At 40.6% G+C, this 14265-nt stretch overlaps 1 protein-coding gene across 3 annotated transcripts in view; it reads right to left on the bottom strand.

The window, feature by feature from the left end:
• Positions 1-14265, bottom strand: part of septin9b (septin 9b) — a 77700-nt gene that overhangs the window by 26978 nt on the left and 36457 nt on the right. The gene's annotated exons all lie outside the window — the stretch shown is intronic.

The raw sequence follows: 14265 nt of genomic DNA, 5'->3' as shown, positions 1-14265 counted from the left end.
AAATCTTGTATACTGACATCTCTTTCTCCAGTAGTTCATGTGTTCCCTTTCACTTTGTGTTACCCCTCACTCCAGTCGACACTCCGTTCATTAAGTGGGGCGTAACAGCATACACCAGCAAACTGTACTCATGAGGATCAATTAATTTGCCACAAGAAATATCACTTAGCACTTGTACAGTATCCTCCATTTCTCTGAATTTAACCTTGTCAAGTCTGTGAAAGTAATCCCGAGGTTGTTAGACACGTCATCGGGGATATTTTAGCCTTACAGAGTTTTGTACATGCAGATACTGCAAAGGATATTTAGGCCTTATCTTATAGAAATGTACCACTGAATAAACCGACTATTGTTTAATGAACTATTATTTCTTATCATTTTCCATAGCGATCCCATTTGATACCTACTGTAATAGAAATGGACTGACATGTAGATCGTGCTTTTCCAGCCTGAAACGACAAGTCCTATTTAACCATACATTCCTAAAGTGCTTTGGTCTATAGACTTCTTTTGCCTTAAATCGACAACCAAGTTAGAGTCAATGACTGACTTAACGTGCATGTCTATGAGCTGGTGCAGGACATGGAGGAAGCCCATGCAATTACAGAGACAGCTTGCAAACTTTGTACATAAAGTCCCGTAGCGATCAGGACAGTGAAATCTGAAAACCTCTTAGATTTAGGTGACAGTGCTACAGAACATCTCAGTTTAAAATAGATAATTATCTGCATCTACTATATGAAAAAGCTTTCACAAAGCCTGCAATAAACTGTCTCTGACTTAAATTTATGTCGTCATACAAAAATATGAACTATTCTGGGAGAACCAAGTTGTTGAATTTCATGCAGTTGCCCTTTGACACATGTAGCACACGGCTGCTGATAGTTTGCCCTAGCTGGGTGGTTTAGGTGAAGGTGCATTATCAAGGACGCGTGACAACCCCTCGCTCACTGGTAATTAACTGGAAAGTTATCTGCCCTATTCTTACATGGCCCCATATGGGCATTACTCAGACTTCGTACCAGTCAGGGGGCAGATTAAAGACATTTTAATCTCCATCAGGTAATGTCCTCAGAGGACTGCGGAGGGAGTGAAAGTGAGGAGAGCTCAACATCCACGACTCACAGAACAGAAATGATTGCCGTTTATCTTCAACACCAGCAGTTTTTTGTAGACAAAAACACAGAACGGCTTTCAGGCAGCAATTCTTATATCATAAGAGTAGAAAGATAGACCACTTTGAGATTTCAAAACTTGCATACAGCTGACAGATCAAAAAGTGCAATCCTGGACACCAAACCCACTGCATTGTAATATAACCTTCCTGGAAAACTAACACACAGTATTACTCTTCCGTCAGATATAATACTCTGTTTGGCTGTAACAGAGAATCCCCTTCCCATTCCACATTCACACATAACTCAACACTCCCTCCCAAGCCCTTCATTAAAATCCCATCAGGCATATCATATCCAACTCTACATTTAATATTCACCAAGTGAAACTTGAACATGCCTTCCCAAGAAACAAAGCCTTTATTGTCTTCTCGAAAAGCCTCCTCAAACCAAAGAAATTCAGTTTCCATCGATCCGCGGACGCCACATCACCACTTTTCAGCCCTGCTTTAAATTACATGAAAGTTTTTCTCTGTTATTGTTCGACTACAGCCAAGACCCTGACAATGCTGCAGAGGGAAAAGGAAGCAGGAGGTGAAGGAGAGATAGAAGAAATGAGTAAAATGAATCAGTGCGTGTACAGCATGTAATTAGCGCAAATGAGCCAAACTGTTTAAACGCTGTGGTCGATGACTGACACTTTGAAATTTGTGCATTTTGAGGATTTTACAGCACCCCCCTAAAGACTTACTGTGAGGCTTTTTAGCCTTTATTTTTGAGATGACAGTAGAGTAGACAGGAAAACAAAGAGTGGGGGTTGGGGAGAGAGCAGCAAATGGTCAAGATGCACTCAAACCTGGGCCCCGGCAAAAGCAATATGCTGCTTAACCCAGTATCTGAGGATTTTACAGCTGGACATAACTTTCTTTTTTTCTGGATTCAAACAGTTCATCAGATAAATGGTTTAAAGTGCATGAAGCTACAAAGCTACAAAAGTTTCTAGCCTCATAGAAAGGAAAGACAGAATTATGAAAAACTTTTTGCTAGTATCCTCTGAAGCGAGAGAGTATTTAACTTTGTTGCACTGAGGCTCATCAGAATGCCAAAATAACCAAGGACATGGTCTGCAAATTACTCGTGGCTAGAATTCCTACATATATTGCATTGGTTGAATTTTTGTTTACATGCAGCAATGTTAATAAGCAGCATCTCTGTTATAATAAAATACAAACACAAGACTTGGTTTATGTCTTGGACTCACTTGAGTTTTTAAAAATCTACTGAACTTTACATTTTCAGATCTTGATTACCTCCCTGAAAGTTACTTGTTAAAGAGTCAGATTCTTTACTCTAAGTGAAGCGTTTAATGTCTGTTGACGAAAAAGAAAAATTCTCTGGGAAATCTTGATTAGCTCTTATACTTAAATCACTGATAAGTCCACTTTCATTCAATTAATCTTAATAATGACGGTAAATGTGCATTACAGTTTGAGATTCTCCTTTTTCTTCCTGTGTTCAAAACCTCTCCAGTCCCTCCTGAGGGGAAGTGAACCCTGGGTAAAAGGAAGATCAGGTTTGTTGTCGCACTCACACAGCTTTTTAACATCATCTGCTTTCTGAATGCTCTGTTATGTTTTTAAAAGTCATGGTTCCCATGAGTCAAATCCCCTGATCCTTTCCTTTCCCATGTGTGTGTGTTTGTATTTTTCTGTTGCTGTCCTCATCCCTTCCTCTCTTCTTAAACCAGAAATTACATTTCCAGAGGTGGCGTCTCGCTCTCGAGAGGAAGAGATCGTTAAATTTTATGCCAGCTGCTGTCTAGAGTTCAATAGATAGACCAGAGAGAAGAAGGAAGCCACAAGAGTACACAGTAATAGAAGTGTGGGGTTAATATACGCACAATTTAGCATCCTCTAATAATTTAATGGAATGTTTCTATGCCAAATATCAGTTAAAGAATTTAAAAAGATTTTCATCTTCAGGCAAAATTGCATTAAAACTCAGTTCTACTCAAAGCTGCTGTTTTTTTTAACCATTTTCATCAATAGTTGCAATATCAGACAAAAGTATCCTATAGAAACTGTGACACAGACAAAATAACGCAATTAAAAAAACAAAACAAATAGAGCATACAATATTGCACTTACACTTCAAATATATGCCTATATTAGCATCAACTCCTGCTACAAGGGCGTACAACATTGTCTTCAAAGAAATGAGATAAAACTGAATCACCTAAATCACACAAGCATGAACGAATTCTTGTGAAGGACTCCAGTCATAATGATCACATACGCCAAACACAGGTCTGAAGTTTAAACACACAAAAGCTATAAAGTCGACTAGTCTAAATAACACGACTGCGTATCGTGTGAGAATGCTACGAATTCTTCTCCACAGCACTAGCTCACATTTCCTTTTTCCGTCAAGGTCTATTTCCAAGTGGTGTTTGTATCATCTTATCCATATTGTAAACGCTCAATCCACAAGTCCTTCTTAAATCCTCATGAAAGCCTATGACAGGTTTTGCCTGGTGAAGCTGACAGCAGCACAGGCCCCTAGCTTAATCCTTCCCTGTGTTCTGTTTGATGGAGATAACATGATGACATGTTTACAGAAGGCAGTGACAGAGCGAGGCTGACAGCTCAAAGTTGGAAGGGTAGTGGAGCCTCTCACTGGGCTCTCATGTGTATCCCTGACAGAGGAAATCCCTCAAACATAATCCCCCCCAATCTGTAAGTTCAAACCACAGGAACACAATGATTAAAAAGGGACCTATTATCCTTTGCATTCTAGTAGACTAGCTTTGCATGATTCTTATTTCAAAATAATCTTTATTTATCTGCTGGGCCTTTTTGCAGCCCCTCAGTTCACACTGAAACAAGCTGTTTTAGCTCTTTTGCCTACACTTTGTTACACTTTCTTCTAATTAACTGAAGGTTTCAAAAGCAAGTCTGAGCGGCTGCTGTATAATGTCTCAGTGGCATAATAATGATCCAGGAGTAGAAAAAAATTGGGGGGGGGAAACCCCTAACAGATCCACTTTTAAAGGTTCTCCTTTCTCCGTAAAATGGCGTGATTTTGTGAGGTCAGTCAAGGAAAGAGCTGACACAAACTGAAATAAGAACTCAAGAAAAGGTCTGGAAAAGGCTACTGGCCCACTTCATCTTTCAGTCTTGTAACATGACAGCCCACTGAGAACGCAGCCGCTGTCCTGGTGTGGAGCAAAAGCAGATGGTGTTGATATGCTTGTCACTCGTAAACGTCTGTTAAGGACCTTTAACAAAATACCTCACAAAGATTGAAAGAGTGAGAGTGGATGACCAGAGAAAGCTGTAAATGGAGGACCCTTTAGGTGAAGGACGAGTCAAGAAAAGAAAAAAGGAAAAGAAACATGAGCCAAATGAAACAATATCAGTGACAAGCTGAAAAACAATAGGAGAATACAAAGCCCAGCGCAGCAGGGCAGACACTGTGGTGCTGTGTACCACTGTGAGAGCCCGCTGTTCTGGGCAGCACTCAGCAGACTGAGAGACCACAGCTGTAACTCAGAAGCCCGGGCGTTTCTGAGAAACATGGAAGGGGAACTAGGAGGGTCTCACCACAGAACCATCCACAGCTGCAATAAGGGAAGTAGGATAGGGCAAAGGACAAACAAAGACCATAAAGGAATAAATCAAGCAACCACTAAGCATCAAGTGGGAAAGGGGCTGGCTTGTTTGCATATATCAATGGGCAGCACTTAATTGGGGGAAATGAGAAGCAACTCGCTGTGCACAAATGGCTTCTGCACTTCTTCTGCACACAGTTTTGTTGTACCCTTTATCTGTTCAGAAAAACATCCAGCTAATCGGGTCTATTAACGGACCCTTTTCAATGCAATTATATAGACAAGCTACAAGTCAAGACTTCAGAGTGAGCCAAAGCTAAAAACTGATTCTAATTTAAAGAACCATGAGGTATCTGTGTGCAAGCCATAGACCAAATTGTATCATTTTCTATTACCAGTTTAGAATCAAGATGCCACAGCAGAGCATAATATTATAGACTGGTGCAGTTCTGTAGAGCAGACCACCGCAAATAATAATCCACTCTAACCCCCTCCACCCACCCAGTGTCGGCAGGTCCTCAAACTGTCACCTCTGACAGGACGTGACATGTCTGTCTTCCTCCAGGCACTGACATACGTACAGACAGAAAATGTCAGCTGTGGGCAGATAAACAAGCCATTTTTTAAACAAAATGTGACATTTATGACTCGTGCATTTTTATTTCCTACCACCACCTGACAAAGACAAGAATGAATAAAAACTTCACAATGGCGAACAAGAAAGACAAGCAAGCTTTTAACATGTGGGTAAAAGGTGTGCACGCTAATGTGTGAAAACATATTGTCAGCCTGTTTCTTAATAGTAAAACAAGTTCACACTACTCCTCTCCACTCAGCTCTTCTTCCTTCGGGGAAAATTCTTTGGTCAAGAACACCAAAAGTGTGTTGAATGTCAAAAATGACACCAGCAGTGGGTTATGTGTCCACAGGGGTGGATTTATACCTTTAAAGGATCAGGTTTGAAGTCTTTATGCGCTCGCAAAACAACAATAAGTCTCTGAAAATGATCCATCTGCCAAAGCTCACGATAATGCAAGACTTAATTACAGAAGGGGAAGTAACCCCCTTCATTTATTTTGGGCTGCTAGCCCCAAACAATCCTAATGAAGCGTTTATCTGTTGTGATTGAATTACTTATTATTATCCAGCTACAGTAATCTGATTAGTAGCATGTAAACAATGGATGACTGACTTTAACCAAAGGATTTTGTAATAATGCTTCATGTAAATCAGACGTGAGGCATTAGGAGTAAGTAATATCAAATGTATTGTGTGATAAGCTGTAACAGTGACAGCAGCACGACTGCTGTGGGGAAAAACACATTTAAATTAATTTCCTAATTCAATAATGTTCTGGTGGTATTGTGGCGCTACAGTGACTTCAGGGTAGCAACACAAAATGCATGCATTTATTCATGCAGACGCAATACGCAAGGATGAATGCATCTCTTTACTTATCAGACATTAAGATGAAATGCAGCTGGTTCGTGTCGGTTAACGAGAACATTTCCAATAACACAACAAGAGAGCAAATGGAGCGGAAAGATCCATCTGCTACATTAGCTATGAGATGAGTGGGATTCAAGGGCATCGTATCCAACAAAGCAACTGTTCAGCTACTGTACTAAAAAAATGGGTAAGAGAAGATCATCGGAGACACCAAAAGTATGAGATCACAGCTAAAGTGACTAATCACATCCTTGCACAATTTTCTTCCTGCTTGAAGCAACTGACAGGAGTTAGAGGAAGAGATAAGTCCTTCCCTGAGAAAGTCTCAAGGCAAATCTCAAACTCACAACATGACCTGTTTGACTCTTCACCTTTAGCTGAACTTGGCAACAAACTCTCTGGAGAGAAGACACAAGGGATTGACAAAATTAAATCACATCACAACAGCTTAGGTCCATCGGTCCTTGGCTAATCCACTGCACTGGATCAAACAGAGCCTTGAAACTGTGATGTGAGGAGAGCTGAGGCTAAAAGAAGGGATCCTTACTACAGAGAACCCTGGAGGCATGCAACTTAAAGAGGAATACGGGCTACCCTGATTGGTCAATCACTCTGCCTCTTTATGCGAGGCTGACTACCCATCCACGCTTCAGAGTTGAGGACACAATGGGGAGGGAAAGCAAGAAAGAAAGGGAGAGGGTGGGAGGAGGGGGAAAGTAAGGAGGGGGGAGAGTAGCAATGCTGACCCCCCAAACTCTTCCCGATAGTTGAACAATAGGAAAGAAGAAGAAGAGTGGGAAAGGGAGAAAAATTAAGGTATTTACACTAAATTTGGCTAGCTGTACAGATCTCCTGCAAAAAAAACCCCCATCTAATCTACTCCCAGCTTCAAAACTTTACTTTCTGAGCACACATGAAGCACCTAGCAAACTAACTCTGACACCAAACAGCCCCAGAGGACACATTTACCCCCTCCCCACACACCGACACACCGCCCTTTTGTTTCCCTTTCCCTCCCTCTTACAGCCTGCCCCCTTTTATACTTTTTCTAAAACCATTCCCCACTGTTACTGCGAAACAGAAAAGTACACGGTAAACATAAAAATCCACAACTCACCCAACCCTTTCCTCTCCTCTCTTTCTTCCTCTCAATCACAGATTCAGCTGTAGAGGCCAGGCTGCCGCTTCTCCTCCCGGCCACGCCCACACGTGGTCATGTGACTGCCATCCCAAGTGGCTAAGAAGGCATTCGGCAGTCACACCCCTCATTCAAAGAAAGTGAATGAGGAATATTGTGGATATAGCGAGCTATCCTAAACCACATTTATTATAGATAAAGTTTTATGTCTTTATGGGAAAAGGAAATTACAAAAGAAGAGTGTGTGTTTGCACAATACAACAGGCAATACCTACTTCCCTGTCCTTATGTGTGCCCATATGCTCTCTACCACCCCCAACTGCTTTGCTTCACAGCAAGAAGTGTAACAGATTATCTGTGTGTGCACACTAACAGCATTTGGTCTTTCCTTCAGTCCTCATTGCGCCTCTTTCTGAAATAATAGGCAGCACACACACACACCAACATGCATCCTCTCCCTCCAGCTGTAGCTGACTCATGACCAAAACCATGACTAATTCAGAACATTTCAGAGTTTATAAAAATAAAACTACATAAAGGAATATTTTGCGAAAAATGCTGTAAAAGGATCTACTTGTTTTATGCACCGTTCCCTTTTCAGCTTCGATTTCCCTCTAAAAACTGGCAACAAGGAAATAAGCTCATAGTTTGTAAGAACGCCCCCACCCCCAGTAAAGCTTACCAAACAATTAATGAGTGTTGTTTTGGAGGGTTATGTGTTGACCAGGTATAGTGGCTTCCTGTGGTCCAAGGCGGTTGATATAAAGACTCAAGGAATGATTAACTTTAGTTGTTTTCTTCTCCTTTCAGTTGTTATGCTTAGCCAGCTGGGCTTTAGCTTTGCCTCAGTGGGCTTTAGGTACACTCTTAATTGGTAGACGTAAGAGAAGTCTTTGCCGTTTTAACCTGCAACCAAAAACCCAATACGGTTATTTCCAGTGATGCCAAACTACTTGTTTTCCAACAGAAAACGTATGTCCTGGATGTTCCCCCTGTTACACATGCTGTTTTTATTTTGCTGTGGTAACCCAGCACCGCTCAGTGTATGAAATAGTCGTGTAAGAACTAGACTGTACTTGTGTGAAGCTGCACTGAAGTAAGCATTGGCTGCGAAACAGCAGAAAGTATTTCCAAATCCCAAATGTTCCTTGGAAATGTGTAGGCCTTGTGCTCCTGCTTCCTGTGTCCCTCCTCTCCAACAACATAGAGGTTCACATTGATCAAATCCATCCCTCCGACTGAGAAATACTAATAGTGCAGTCAGCGTGCGAGGAGCTGTTTTCTGAGAACAGATTTTTATGAATAAAGACAAAGAAAGATTTCTGCTACAAAGTGGATTTAATCTTAACTTACTGGAAGAAGAGCGTGATTAATTTGTTCCTTTGTTGACTTGGCTCTGCTTTTTTTTTCCATCAGCATGCAGGCTGAAGGTCTGACAGAGGTTTTCATAACATTCAGCAGAAATACTTCCTTCCTGTCAAAAATGGAGCTGAATCTGACTCTTGGCAGCGGTTTTGTTGTGAATATGAAACCAAAGCAAACGTGCAATATGGTGTGTTGTGGGTATCAGGTACCCAAACATATTCACTGCTGTTATCAGTTTGCATATACAAGCTACGAGTTTTTAAGATACACCTATTAAGAAATCTCAAACATAGAAACAGCAAATCGATTTAATACTGAGCAACTGCTCAGAAAGTTTACATTCACTTCCTTCACTCGGACCATGATAAAAGATTAGCTTTACCACAGGACCGGATCAACCATGTTATCTGATGTCTGTATCTAGAACACCAGCATAACTTTGTGAGACATCATTTATGGTTAATTCTCCTGTGATCTATATGACTAAAGCATCTAACAACTTTAAGCTATATGCAGCAGTTCCAAGGTTCAGTTTAGGCTATGTCCTGGGCTTGTATCACAGCTGTCATCAGATTCAATTATGAATATAAATCTAATGAACTTTTGCTACATAAGGAAAAAAAAACCAAAAAGATAAATGTTTTCACTGTCCCACATGCCTTTTCGGGTGACACGCTTTCTGACAAATTTCTGTTTTATCAAAGAAGATATTTTCCCTTCAGTTGTCACCAGACAATAAACAATGTTGTCAGTATGGACCTTGCGACACACCAGTGTCTGAAGTTCCCATTTCCTCTTGGAGGAAACAAACATCAAAGGAGAGGAGACATTTTATTAGTGCTGCAAAGAGCCTAAAAGACGGATTTCAGAAAAAGCAGGCGGGGGTGCAATATGTGTGTTTGTGTATTATAGATACATTTCCTTACTTATCAATGTATATTTAGAGTGTAGTATGCATCCCATGCTAAAATGCTATGACTCATATCTGCACAACAAATAAGTGATTCAGACGGCCAAAATAACCCAACAATCACCTCTACTTCAGCCACACAGTGCTATCTGTGGCCTGATCCACGTATCGCTGCTTCACTGTAAATCTAAATAAATAAAGAGTTTCCTCTTTCACTTTAATTTCAGCTCAAATACATCAAGCCATTAAAACCTGTGGTAACCGAATGCTAATATGTAGGGATGGCTGAGGGGAATACGAGCTTTGCCTTAAGGCCAAAGCTGATTTCTGAAGGCTACCCAATCAGGGCAGAGCACATACTGAGCTGATTAAAAGAGTCGCTTCCATGACTCAGCGGACTCAGTGACACATCCTCCCCAGGAGAGGTTGGGGAGCTGAGGAGAGAGCAGAAAGCAAAGGGAAGGAAGGCCGGGAGGGAAAGAGGAGGCAGAGAAGAGAGATAGCAGCAGGAAAAGTAGCGGGTGGGGGTGGTTGGGAAAGTAAGGAACAAGACAGAGAAGGGGAAAGAAGAAGAACATCTGTCTTGGCCTAGATATCTATGGGGAAGATAGCTGGGTCTGCTGGAGACTTCCTGTTGTGTTTTTTTTGCTGTGGTTGCTCTGCTCTCCTGTGGTGCAAATGGAGACAGCATGTGTGATGAGCGAGGACACCCAAAAGTGTTCTCGCAAGACTCAACTTCTGGTTAAAATCGCCAAACATATATTAACAGTTCTGCTGGATTAGTCTGCAAATATATCTCCAGCTACTTCACATGTTGACAGTAAAATATTTCACTGCTCCAGGTTTTTTTCTTCAGCCTGCAGCTTGGACAATTTATCTCAAGGCTACTATGACGTATGCTCATGCTTGTATTTTATTAGCTTTTCACTGTACCAAACTAGAAAAGAATGTGCTTCGTTCTTTCTTTCTTTTTGTTTTTAACAATGATGAAACCATTGAAGATAAAGTGATTTTGTGGTCCGAGCAGTTGTTTAAAGAGATGTGTCTGCTTGTGGTTTACTGTTTCTCTTAAAAAGCCACTAAAGCATTCCCAGCTGGACTGCTTAATACAGAGATGAGTTAAAAAGACAAAGAGAAGTAGAAGCCTCTTCCACTTTCAATTACCATATTTAAAAAAAAAAAAATCCCACTCATTCTTCTATAACGATGTTTTCTTTCAAATGTAACCACATCACCATTCTGGTAAGAACAACATGTTTTTCCAATTCATAGGAATGAAAGGAGGAAGTGCAGAATGGTGTCTCATAAGACATTAAAACACTGATCTTTGCAAAATTGTGAATTGAAAAAATGTTGAAAAAAAAACCTCTTTTCCTGCACCAATTTCCCTGCATCCCCATCTGAGGAGGATTCATTGTTCATCCTTTTCCATGATTGTCCTTAATGGAAACCAGACAGTTATTCTGCCTCTGTAAGGAGATAGTCCAAAACAGCCAAGCTCTCCCACAGATACAAAAAAGACAATGCCTGAACAGATACTCACACAGGGGTTCTGTCTTGTGGTTGTTGTACATCTCGCTGCAAGTAGAAGTCATATCTCCTCAAAGCGCCTTTCCTTCTGCACCTCTTTCTTACTTTCACAAGTGAAAGACCAGGAGTTAAACTTCTAGTCCATACAAGCCAGTGTGTGATCTCTCACAATGTCCTCTAGTCTTCCCTGCTGACCACCAAGCAGAAAAACTACAGAGAACTGGCCTTCTGGGGAATCCCTAGCCCCCTGCTAGGTCTGCGGGGGCCAGGATTGGGGATGACTCAATTCTAAAAATGAAAACAGGACGGAAGGAGCTCTGTGATTAAACTGTTTGTGCGGTCACGGCATGTCTTCGTGAAACATCTAACTATGTTATGATGCTAATTAAATCTAAACAGAAACCTGGGATGTGCACAGACATGGAAGCAGATAGAGATGGAAAATGAAGTTCAGCTTCTGACATTATAAATATCCTTCTTCTGTAACTGGTGTCAGCATTCGTTTGTCGACAGGACAAAAATACCACATAAGGCTTCCACTGAACATTGAACCTCAGTTTGATGGTGCATGAGAGACGAATGAATCTGAGGAAACTTGTCATTTCTCTGTGCAGTTGTGTTTTCCACCCTCATCTGCCCGCTCTGCCGCTGAGTGATGCTGATGACTACAGTTGGCTGTGTACCATTAGCAAATCCTTCACACCATCGAGGCTGGACGTGAAAGTTCACCCAAAGTTCCTTCAAGCTCAATTGGTACATTTCTTTTCTCAACAGATGACGGGGTTCTTCAAACAAGGTAATTGCACTAAAAACCACAAAGCTGCAGGCATATTATCTAAATCCCTAAACTATCATTGTAAATCCCATTTATAGCAAAAGATCCAGATCACTGCTTTTAGAGTCTTTGCTGATTATTGGAAAGTAAAGACTTGAGCATCAGTAATGATGCTTGCCCTTTCTGAACTGAGAAACCAATCAGTCAGCAGCGCAGCATGTCTGAATCAGGCTTACAAAGCTAATCTAACACATTAATCAGCAGGGTGAAGGTAAGAGCGCAAAAGAGGCGATGAAGATTATTAATATAAAAAGTTATGTAGCACTTCAGTTTTTTTTCTAAACTTCATTCTCTGTTATGAAATGTCATTTACTGACACTGAAATTTTATACTTTTAAATTTCACATGTGCAGAGTCTGCACAGTTCAGCATCAGCAAGATCACATTTTTTATAACTGCGCTGTCTTTAAGTGGTTTAAGATAATCACCTGTTGTTGGTGCACAATGAGGGACGAGACTGCACAATCTCATCTTTATTTTTGGGTTCTTTTCCACGCACATTCACTTCAGACATACTAACACACCAGTCCCTCCGCTTTACTCGTTTCAGCAGATGGTAAGTCTGTGATGCAAAAGGCCATCTGTCTGTCCATGCACAAAACAGCCCCCTATCAGCCAACAAGTGGATAAAACATCATTAGTAGAAAATGTGGAGACAAACACATGAACTTTTCTCCTGCACTGAAACGACTCTAAACAATCAATATCTGAAATGTATTTTACCCCGACTCACACAGATCCATGAAACACGCTTGAGTGAGCAAGAGGCGTTAACCAAACGAGCTCACCAGATTTAAAAGTGGGAAAAAACTGTTTTTGTCAACTTTAGAATTGGAGTTATATACGTGTAATGCTGCTTACTATCATAATTATGCAATTCATCGTCATTCTGGTCACGTTTTAGGTTTGTTTGTAAATGTTTTTGATATGATAATAGTGGATTTAATGCTCAGTTTCACCACCTGAACATATCTGAAGATCAGTTCTTTAAATTTATCAAAGTTTTACTGAAAAAACAAAACAATGGCTGATAATAGCATGCCATATTCCATTTTAACCTCCTCTTTAATTTCATGACCAAGATAAGAGGTATGATTTTCTCATCAGCTTTTCCAAGACAAATGAATCACTAGCCCCATATCTAGATAAATAACAAGGAAGAATCATACGCTGGAAGGCCAGATAAATGAAGATAATGTCAACAGACTAAATGCTATCTTGCCTTCCTTCATTAGGCTCTGATGGCCCATATCCTACTATCTGTCTTTTTCTCTTACGGCAAGGTCGCTGCTTCTTTGTGATGTGTGTGCGTGTGTGAAAGTCTAAAGCTGAGCTGTTTACGTTTTGCCAAAAGTTAATTTCCTAGTCAGATGAGTTTAGTATATTCGAAGTAGTAAATGCTTGGGTATACATATGCTTTAAAATATAAGTGAAGGAGAACTATGTGAACATGTTTGGGTTCACAGCATGCAGGGGTAACTGAATGGAGAAGGGGGTGTTTACAGCAGTTTGGGGATTTGGCATAATGACTTAACAGGACAGAGGTCTTTCTGCAGTGGTGGGAAACTTCTTTAACCCTTGACTTCCCCCAGATGCTCAGTGTAAACTTTAACTTCCGAAAGCCTTTTCTGGGTGAGAGGGGAACTGTGTGTGTCTGTGGTCTGTGTGTGTGCGTGTGTATGTGGGACTATTTATCTGAGGCAGAAGGGCTGTCCCTTTCCCATTATTCAGCTCCACCTTCCAGTGTAAGATGTTCATTGTAAATAAGGAAAACATTTCATGTCAAGTCTTTTTAGTGTCTGCACACTTCAAAGAACTGCAAAGCAGTTTATTGAAAAAATGTCTATCCCACTGATATATTGGTGTATTAAAAACATTCATAACATATGAATGGAAAAGCCTGACATCTCTTTTCTGCACCAGCATGGTTCAAATTTCTGACCCTGGAGCTTTTTTCTTCATTAAGCTCCAGCCATGAGAGAAAGCGCAGTTGTATGATAACATTTTTCATTTGAAAATTAAACTGTCTGAAAAAGCATGAAACACAGCTTTATTTTACCTGCCACCCAGACTCATTTCATTTCATTTCATTTTTCATTTCATTTCATTTATTTATTTATTTATTTATTTATTTATTTCACACTTGGTACAACAGTTTCCACAGTTAGTTCTTTCAGACAAACCAACCACACTTTCTGTCAGTAAAGCACTGCAACAATGTGTGAAAAGGAGCAGGAAGAAGAAAATATTCTTATTAAACCCTGCCCCCTATCTACAATCCAACTTATATTGCAAGTGGGCACCACAAATAAA

This window comes from Astatotilapia calliptera, chromosome 6 (genome assembly GCF_964374335.1).
Source record: "Astatotilapia calliptera chromosome 6, fAstCal68.1, whole genome shotgun sequence".
In the NCBI taxonomy this organism is placed as follows: Eukaryota; Metazoa; Chordata; class Actinopteri; order Cichliformes; family Cichlidae; genus Astatotilapia; species Astatotilapia calliptera.
This window is presented reverse-complemented; position numbering and strand designations above follow the sequence as displayed.